The sequence below is a fragment of the Triturus cristatus genome, chromosome 4_1 (assembly GCF_964204655.1).
Source record: "Triturus cristatus chromosome 4_1, aTriCri1.1, whole genome shotgun sequence".
Lineage (NCBI taxonomy): Eukaryota > Metazoa > Chordata > Amphibia > Caudata > Salamandridae > Triturus > Triturus cristatus.
This window is the reverse complement of record NC_140585.1, coordinates 151,984,026-151,993,373: the sequence shown is the minus strand read 5'-3', so window position 1 is coordinate 151,993,373 and position 9,348 is coordinate 151,984,026.

Below are 9,348 nucleotides of genomic sequence, written 5' to 3'. Positions count from 1 at the left end.
CACACATCTCGCAAGGCTCACATTTGTTGCACCTAATATGACTTTCTCATACTTAGTCAGATGACTATGTGTCATATACTGAGTACGACTCCTTGTCAAAAGAATCGCCACATCATGAGGTACAAATACTTTCAACGGCTATCCCATCACAATACCTTCACTCTGCTGCAAACTTCAACATGTTGCAGCCACTACTTTCAGACACCCAGGTAAAGCTGCAGCCACTGGGTCAAGCATTGAGGAAAAATATGCAATTGGTCTCCTCAACCTTCCATGTTTCTGGATCAACACAGAGAGCGCACATCCATTTCCCTCACTGCAATATAACTCAAACTCTTTCTCATAGTCAGGCATGCCCAGTGCTGGTGCTTCACACAAACCTTCTTTCAATTGTTTGAATGCTGCCAATTCTTCCTAGTTCAATTCAAGGGGATCTTTTACATCACTCCTTGTTAGTCGTACCAAGGGTTTTGCAATCAGGGAGAAATTGCTAATCCACTGACAGCAGTACCCCACCATTCCCAGAAACATTCTCACCTCTCTTTGGGTCATGGGGGCTCTCATTCCTTTTATAATTCTGATTCTGTCTATTGTTATTTTTCTGAGTCCTTTCTCAATTTCATGTCCCAAATACTGCACTTCTTTCTTACAATACTGTAATTTTGCTGGTGACACTTTCAATCCTGCGTCTGCCAAATGATTCAGTAGTGCTATTGTGTCTACCTCGCATGCTTCACGTGTTTTCGACGCCACCAAAAGGTCGTCGATATATTGCACTAGTACTGAACTTTCAGGCATCTGCAGACTTTCCAAAGATTTCTTCAACAATTGATTGAATATTGAGGGGCTCTCTGTATACCCCTGTGGGATTCGGCACCATGCCAAAATCCGCTCTCCAAAACGAAATGCAAAAACTTGCTGACTGTCATGATGCAATGGGATAGAAAAGAAAGCATGGCATAAATCAATTACTGTATACCATTCCGCATCATGGGGAATCTGGTACAGAATTACTGATGGGTTTGACACAATTGGAAAGCACGATACCACAATTTTGTTTACCTTTCTCAAATCCTGCACTATCCTGAATTTCCCATTAGGCTTTTTCAGTCCCATTATCGGTGAATTACATGGACTACTCATTATTTCTCGTAGAATTCCTTGCTTAATAATTTTCTCAATTATTGGGCTAACCCCTTCAATTATCTCCGGTGTCAATCTGTACTGAGGGACATTTGGATAACTTATTCCTTCCTTCACAGTTATTTTGACTGGATCTACGTTTCTCATTAACCCTACATCTTCTCCAGTAAAATCCCACACTTCTGCCTTCACTGACTGTTTTAGTTCTTTAGGTAATTCATCAGGGTTGAATATTGCATAAGTCTCAGTTACCTCATTTTCTCTGTTAACTATAGTCATGTTATACAGCACATCCTCATCTGGTGTTTCAAATGCTATTCCATCTGGAGTACAGAATATAGTGCAATTCATCTTGCACAACAGGTCCCTACCTAATAAATTCACTGGACTGGTGTCACACACAACAAAGCGGTGCATCTCTGTAAATTTCCCTATACTAACTTTCACTGGTTCTGTCAAAAACGTTTTTATCTGTCTGTTGGACACACCAACCACTTGGATTGTTTCATCCAAAAGAGGAAGATTCTTAACATCAGCTGATCTAACAGTTGATCGAGTAGCTCCAGTGTCCACTAGGAAAGTAATATTGTCATCATTAACCTTCCCATCTACAAATGGTCCTGTCTGGTCTACTTCTAGATTTGCGCCAATTACGCACTCTTCTTCCTCCTTTCGGCACCGTCAATAGCTTTCCTCTGAGTCACTCTCATCGCGTTGCAGCCAATACTGTGAAACAGCGCGAGCGCGTGGCGGTTTATTTACCTGTTCTTCATTGTAGAATCCCGATTCATTACTATACTTCTGAGTGTTTCTGCTCTGCGGGAAAGGTGGTTTTGGCACCTGATTCTGTGAGGTCCACCCGCTGCTTTTGCTGCAGTTGACCGAATACACTCGGATTTCCAATGCCCTAACCTACCGCAATTATAGCATGGGAACTTCTTTTTAGCTTCTTCTATATTACCTTTCCCTTTCCCTTTCCCTGGGCCAAATCTCGGTTTAGTTCCTGGGTTATTTGCTTGTTCGACCAATTGAGCTTCCTACCTTTCGGCTACTTTTACTTGAGCCCTGATTGCCTTTTCTTTTAATTTTTGCTGTTTAGCCTCAATTTCGTCACTGAAATATTTAGCATGTCTCAATACTTCATCTATTTTCTTATTCTGCCAATCAACTGTATGCTGTTTTATCATGTCACCAATTTCTGGGCGTAAACCATATACAAATCTGTATACAAAATGACTCAAATCCGTATCACTCAGGTTCTCATCTCCACTGAACTGCTTAAAAGCTTGAATTAGTCTCTCATAGTATGGATGTACTGACTCCTTTCCTTCCTGATGTGTTCGATCAATTTTTACCCAATCTGTCTCTTTAGGGGGCACTTTGTTTTTCAAAAATACCAGAACCTGTTCATACATTTTCATTACCTCAGGGTCTGGAGCTCCTGTCTTAGGATCCCTAGGGTACTCCTGAGTCGGCCAGTTGATCATCAGCTTGCACTCTGTCCACAAATCAGCCGGTACTATTATATCGAACAGACTATTCAAATCTATCCACAGCACCTTTGACAATTTTACAAATCTGTCTACCTGCCGGTACCACTCGACGGGCTTTTCACGTAGTCGAAGAAAATCATTCGTAAATGACAAAATGTCCTGTCTTGTCCATGGGACGTGTACATATGCTCCTCCTGGGATCTCCCTCATGGGGTATTCAGTCACTACCTTTTCTTTCTCTCTAACAGGGAATGCCGAAACTGTCCTGTCTGAGGCATCATTACATTTTCTATACCATTTACTTCTCTATTTATCCACATCTCCCCATTTTCTCAATACAATGATTATGTCCTTAATCTGACCTATCTGTCCTGTGGTGTTCAGATTTTCAATGTCTTTTTCAGTAAAATCAACTCGATAGGGTTTCTGTAAGGCTTTTACCTTATCAATATCTATCCCCATTTCATTCGCAACTTCTCCTAGTCTTTCATGCAGATTCTTCGCTCTCCATGTCACGCTTTTGCATAGGAATAACAGCTCCTCATCCTGATAAATTTTACATTTTTCTACAGGAATAGTCCCTACAATTAATTCTTCCAATACCATCCGTAATTTAGCCACATCTATTGACTGGGATTCTTTATCTTGTCTCTACAACCCTCTTAACCATTCACTCAGTTCTTCCACAGACGGTCCTACCGGGTTTTCTACGCTACTCTGCTCTGGATTTCTCTGGGGTTCCAACAAAGTTTCTACTGTTGTTCTACTCCTTTCAGCATAATTCTGATTTATAAAGGGATTATTTGAAACATTTGGTTCAAACATATTTATTGTCGGTCCCCATGGATTCTCAATTTGACTCCGTTCTGGACTCTCAACCACATTATTGTTCCGGTATGGTACCGTTAAGCAATGTTCGCTATCCTTTTGCTTCTCAAAAATGGGCATTACTGGACCTATAGTCACTGGAACTGTTACAGCTTCTAGATTCTTAGTTAATTCTCTTATTTTCTCTGTTAATTCTAGAGTTGTTTTGGCCAATTCCGCTGAATTTTCACTATCTATTCTATTCTCCGATTTCTTTTCTACCTCTCTGATAGAGTTTCTCTTTTCTAAATCTGGTGACATAGTCTCAGTCTTGATAATTCGTAATGTTTCTCTCATTGGGGCATTTGGTGTCAACATTTCTGGTTCTGGTCGGTACAGTGGTGAATTTTTATAAAACACATCATCCAACACATCATCATCCGAATAATTTTCTCCGTAACCTCTTGATTCCACATTATTCCTTTTTTCCACACATTTTCTTCCTTCATTCTCTCCTACCGCTCTTACAGGAAACATACCGTCAGTCATACTTGCATTCCTCCATATTTTCATGTGATCATCATGCGTTTAATGTCCATATGACCTGCCAAACAGATATCTGTAACTTCTACCATTTCTTTGCTTTTCTCGCTCATGCACTTCGTCTTCCCACTCTGTCATTGCCTCAAACTGCGTCGGTCTAGGTCTTGGTTCTAAGTACATCATGTTTTGGCACAGATTCCTTAAAACAGCCAAATTAAAGGAACCATGTTCTGGAAATGCCAGGACTCCATCGTCCTTGGTATATTATACCCAATTATCTACCTAAATACAAGTATGATATCCATATTTTGCAATCATTAAAGCTGCGGGAGTTTTCGGTGGAGGAATTTACTGTCCTTCCCTAGTTTTGACCTGTTTATCTTTCTTGAACCATTATTTAACTTTACCAAACCAGGATTTCTTTTCCCTATCTAGTGGCTGGTAATACATTTTCTTGGTTTCTGTGTATCGCTAGTCTCTTACAACTGTACCGCTATTCTGTCCACTCACAGCGCGACTTTACGCTAATGCACCAATCAAGAGCGTCTACGTCACTGTCACAGTCCTCTAATCCCAGCGTGACTTACACTAACGCACCAATGGGAAGCGTTTACATCACCCTGTACTTCTCCAATCCTAGCGCGGCTTTACACTAACGCACCAATCCGGGGCGTTTCACACTTCTGACCGACTGTCCAATCCCAGCGCGGTCGTTTTGACGTCAGCAGCCGCTGCGGCAGCTCTGCTCCTGTCTACCCCTCCTTTACAAGTCCGCTCCATGAACTCTTATTGCAACTTTTACAATTCTATTAGTAACAACACTAAAACACCTCCATTGTCCGCTTCACTAACCAATGAATAGCAATAGACCTTTCTCACGAGAATTCCGCCTTTCCTGAGAGCAGCGCTTTCCTCTGCCCTACTACGGAATCATTACTTACGCTGATAAAGTATCACATCCCTCTACTTCACCCTTCTAACAAGCATTAGCTAATTGTTTCTCTAGCATTTAAGAATAAACCTAGAGTTTCGCAATCAACCCGAATGCCTTTACATTCACACTCGTTCAGACAAGAAAATGTAGTACATTCACACAGAATCCTGTCTTTCCTGAGAACAGCGAACAGTCTGTCCTACTACAGAATTATGACACACGTTAACAAAGCAGCGCTTCCCTCTACTTTGTCCTTCTAACAAGCTCAGAGAACACCTGCTACCTTTTCAGTGATAAGCGTTATCGGTATGCCAATTGGTTTCCTGGTACTTAAAGACCAAAATTTCACAGGTAACCTTTGCTATCATACGCACCACTCTCACACCGAGAATATTTCTAATGGCAACACACAACGATGCCGCCGAATCGAACCCAGACAATGCGCCGTGCAACTTCACTTGTCACACGTTTCCCCTGTGTACCTACAGGGCAACAACAATTCCGTCTTTCCCGAGAGCAGCGCTTACCTCTGCTCTGCTACGGAACTATTACAAACTTCCGACTTCCTACATCCCAGAAGCCGTGCTAACAACATATAACTCAACGTAACTAAACATATAGTGTTAGTACATAAATCAATACCAATCAATAATCAATAAGCTATTTACAAGCAATGATCACTAAACCAAAACAGTAGTTAACCATATCTCTGCTACCAAGAAAAACTGATGCAGCGTGGAATGCAAAATCCCTCCCTTCGTCACAGATCATAGATCACACTTAATCACTACATTCGCTGGTGGGGCCCATAACACCAACATTCATTCTTCTAACAACCTGTTTTCAAGGAGGCGATTGTTCCACTCGCTGTAATGGAAGGAAATACTCATATATCCCTATTTATTCAGACCTGAACTTCACCTTTAGTACTCCTCCCATGAATAGGCCATGGATCAGCTAGCTGCAGGTTGGTGTGATAACAAAACCTATAACATTATTTACATAAATACATTTTCCTCATAATAACGACCCAACACAGTTCTTGTAATGAATCTTACATTTTATCTAAATAATTGACATTCGAGTCTCTGGTTTAATCAAGCAATAGATCATCATAGTTACCTATTCTGGCTAAAAGTCGCACTCTAAGTCAAAATCTTGGACATCGGCTCATACTGTCATAGTCTAAGGAAACAGCTGTCCTGCAGTGTCACCGTCCTCTCCGTCAGCATAACGTCAGGAAATCGAAAATCTTCTGAAGGGTCTCGCTTCTCAACCTCTCTATTCTACCATTTTTATAGTAAAATTACATTCCAAAGAGTAACAAATGATATTTTGAACGTTTCTAATTAGTCCGTTTAAAATTGTTCAACATCTTTCCCATACGGATAATGTGTCTTTAGATATAGTTCTTTTTTTCTCCTCGGAATAGTATCTTTTCATTGTTTCTTTCAGAGCAGCTGGCTGGTAGCCCGGTGTGTCCTTGGGTGGCACAGTTGAGTTAGGGTCGTTCAAAGGCCACTGCAGCTGATGGCGACGCATGCGCACTTCACCCAGAGACGTTCACAAATGAAGTCAATTCGTCTGATAGGGATGTCAGCCATTTTGTGGCCACCAAATGGGCAACTTAAGCAAGGAAACACAAAAACGTAATTAATACATGGATATGACTAATTGAATGTTATCCCCTTACTAATACCCATATGTGTGTGTGTGTGTGTATTTATCTAGCAGTAGCAACACTTAATGGAGGTTCTATTCACATTAATAAAGCACAAATCACAAATATATCACGAAAGCAACATATAATCATGCCATTTCTAATTGTCTATTATTAATATGCATAAGAAATTAGTTTACGTTATTAATTAGGCCATGCAAATGCAATTCCCACGTGTATTTCTTATATTAATTAGGTTGGTCAATTCACACAGCAAACAATTAGTACAATTACTATTAATGAATTATTCTTTTTAATGAAAACATGCAAAATGGAGAGGGTATTCAATTTTTAAAGAAAACCCCACTCCAGCAACTTCACACTTCAAAATCCCCGGAATGGTGAGCAGGGATGTACGGGCGTTGCCGCTGACATCAGCACGAGCACGCCCATGCACAAAGTAATATGGGAAAGATGTTTTCCTTCCCTCGTTCTGGCCTTGTGTATCAGGCTAAAACGTATACAGTTTTTTGTCTCCTGAAATTAAATGCACACAGTTAAATAACAATAAATAAAGACATACAATCATGCAGCAATACAATAAGCAGTTACCTTAGATGAAAGCATTATAGCCTACGATTAGCCAAAGAAGCAACTTCTTGAGTTTTGCCACAGAGTTTCTTGTTACAGAATGGCAAAACAACACAGGTGCGCTGTGTATCATATGGCGAATAAGATGGGGCGGGCCCTAGACCGCATGCCGCCCTAAGGGTCCTGACAATTTGTTTCCATTGTATGACCTTTTATGTCTTTTTTTGATGTGTGGAGATGAGTGCATAACTGTGTTGTGAAATGTGTGCTACTGTGCTTGCTATTCTAATGCACTGCCTCCTTACATTTTGTGATGTGGGTCAGGTCTCTCCCCAGTTGGGTCTCTGTGTGCAGTCATTGTTAAGGTGTGATTTTATTTTCTATTGCAGTTCGTATAAGTTCTGTTTCTGTCAGTATCTAGCTAAAGTATTGTATGTTTTTACTTAGGCCAACTTTATTTATTAAGTTATTTACTGGTTTAATCATGTCAAACATAGCATCATGGCATTCTATTTGCCATTGCACTCATCTCCATATCCCACAAAAAAGGAAACCATGTCTTTCATCAACATTTTATGTAGCATCAGAAACTTCTTCATGGAACAGCAGCAACTGAGAAAAGATAATTTTGAGCGACACTCCTTGTTGTTCTTCAATATTTTCAGACCAACTGCTAAGCAGATAAACACCATGGTGATTTAAAAACAGGATGAGTTCAACTAAATACAGGCATATTTGAACATATATTTCTATATAATGCTAATATTTGCCTGTCGGAGTAGTGTTTTGTTATATTTGCCTGCTTAATTTGCTAAAACGCGACAAGCATCAAAGTATAAGTGCATGTTTGTCAGTTATATACCATTTTAAGACTCAATTTATTCTCAAACCATAAAATAAATATGGATACATTAAATACTAATAAAATGCCTAAAAAACAAATATGGGTAAATACAGACAGAATTGTTAAAAAATGAATACCATAAAACTGGGGATCCTAATTGTGACCCACCTCATCAGTGTGTACTGACATGGTAGATCACTTGTTAACTAACTCAACACAAGCATGAATCATGACACACATTCACACACAACACACCCCCACCCCTCACACACACAAACACACACACACACTCTCTCTCTCTCTATGTATCTATGTAGAGCATATATATGGTGTTTACCAAGCAAAATGACAGTAGAGCACCGTATACAGGCATACATTCAGCAAGTAAAAGAGAGGAAGATGGGTAGTGGACAGTTAATGCATTGTGATGTATTGCTCTTTTAAAAAGTGAACATTCAACTATTTTCAAAATTGTGGATACATTGGGAGTGGTCCTGATGGCTACGGCATGTTGTTGCAGATCCTGGGTGCATAGATGGAAAAGGCCTCTGTCTTTTTTTTTTTAAGTTTTAGATTGAAGTCTGATGATGTCCTGGCTGCAGCTGTGATGATATTCACTTGAGATGGTGGGTTTGTTGGCTCGATAAGCAGGGGTAATGGTCATGATAGCTTTCTACATGATGCAGCTGGTTTTGAATTTGCTGTGGGCCAGTAAGGTGGGCCAATGGAGTTTCATGAAGATGGGCGTGATGTGATTGTATTTCTTCAGGCCCTGGATGAGAAATAAGGCATTACCACCATACAAATGCTAAATTACAAGAACGTGAACAGCAGTTCTGAAGTTGCTTTCTGAATTAAATGGTTTGATTTTCTTGAGAAGCCAAAACAGGAATCAGACTGTCTATGAATTTTTGGGGTAAATGTGTCTATTGAGGGTGCTGTTGTGTCACGGACAAATTTGATTGATTTGCCATTCAGTGAAAGTTGGGGTTCGAAACTGTCAGGTTCATGTCATTGAGCCAGGTTTGCAAAGTAATTTTTTTATTGATCTTGGCAAATAACAAGAATTCTGACTACATTAGATTAAGCTTCAGGTAGGCACTGGCAACTGGGTCTGGAACCTGCAAGCAGTGTTGAAGCAGAGGGAAACTTCAAGTAGAATTCTGTAGCCCCGGGTAGACCCATCCTTTCAGGATGTGGTTCCATCCCCAAACCATTGGGTAGGTACGTGGATTTCTTTATACATGACCTGGTACAAGACACCATAGCCTATGTCAAGGACACCAACACACTTTATCAACTTGGTGGAACGAGAACAATTTGACCCAACATG